Below are 1,218 nucleotides of genomic sequence, written 5' to 3' on the forward strand. Positions count from 1 at the left end.
ACCCAGCCACATTACTTGGAAAAAAAAAATCTTTATTGTGCTGGTTTTTCGTAAAATTTCGCCCATGGGAAAGGCAACAAAATCACCCCTCCCCACTTTGAATGGGATATTCCTATCTTAAAAAGTAATAATCGATTATCTCGGTAACCATGGGAGTTGGAGGGCAATAAAAATCTCCTGAACATGAGCAGACCATGCTGCCACTCTGTGCTGAATTTCACGCGATTCCACTGCACCGTTCTCGAGTGAATCTGCCGACACTCAATCAATCAATCAATCAATCAAACAAGCAATCAAGAACACTGCAATTTATAGTATAAATTAATTATGGTATATAATTAATGAAAATTAATTTAAATCAAAGTAAGATATTGCAGTGCTTATCCCTAATCATGGTTATCTTATCTTCATCTTAGGTCCGTTGGTGCCTTTGAGTGGCACATCGGGCAGTCAACAATTGCCAGTTATCTCTGTCTCTGGCCAACCAGTATGCTTTTTGCCAGGTGATGTTCAGCCCACATAGGTCTTCTTTAAAGGTACTACATCATGTCTTCCTTGACCGGCTTCTTTTTCTTTTACCTTCCAGCAGCATCCAGCCCATGGCTGTTTTGGCAGGCCTCTTCCCTGGCAGTCTTAGTATGTGTCCAGCCATTCTCATTCATTGTTTGGTTGCAATTGCATGCAGAGGCATTACTCTTGTTGCTTGGAAAATGGCTACAAAGCTGAATCCTGACTATGCTAGGCATAAACTGTTGATGGTTTCAATGCAGATGAGACTGAGATAATCAGATATATGTATATATATATAGATAGCAATAAGAAAATGGAGGGGATCAAGAGGTGGTATTCATCAACTTATTTTATATATGTAAAGCATAATATGTTGTACATATATTTATATTGCTATAATTGTCTGTTTTTAAAAAATAAATAAATAGACATAATATAATGTCTATAAGTTGATGGCTACCACCTCTTAATCCCCTCTATTTTCTTATTGCTGTATAAATTAAGAGTAAAACAACTTTTACCCTCACCCATTTATTACACTCGGTAATGTAATTGCCAAGCAATGAAAAAACACTTGTGTAATAATAATTGGGTATTCTACCAGCAGTATATTGGATAGATATTATCCCTTAATTGGTTGGATTCACAACCTCTAACTCTCTTGGAATTAAATTATATATATATATATATATATATATATATATATAT

The 1,218-nt window shown here is 35.6% G+C and overlaps 1 protein-coding gene across 1 annotated transcript in view; it reads left to right on the forward strand.

The window, feature by feature from the left end:
• The window catches only part of LOC106881614 (dynein axonemal heavy chain 1), a 166,532-nt gene that overhangs the window by 112,825 nt on the left and 52,489 nt on the right, over positions 1-1,218 (forward strand). The gene's annotated exons all lie outside the window — the stretch shown is intronic.

This window comes from Octopus bimaculoides, chromosome 19 (assembly GCF_001194135.2).
Source record: "Octopus bimaculoides isolate UCB-OBI-ISO-001 chromosome 19, ASM119413v2, whole genome shotgun sequence".
In the NCBI taxonomy this organism is placed as follows: Eukaryota; Metazoa; Mollusca; class Cephalopoda; order Octopoda; family Octopodidae; genus Octopus; species Octopus bimaculoides.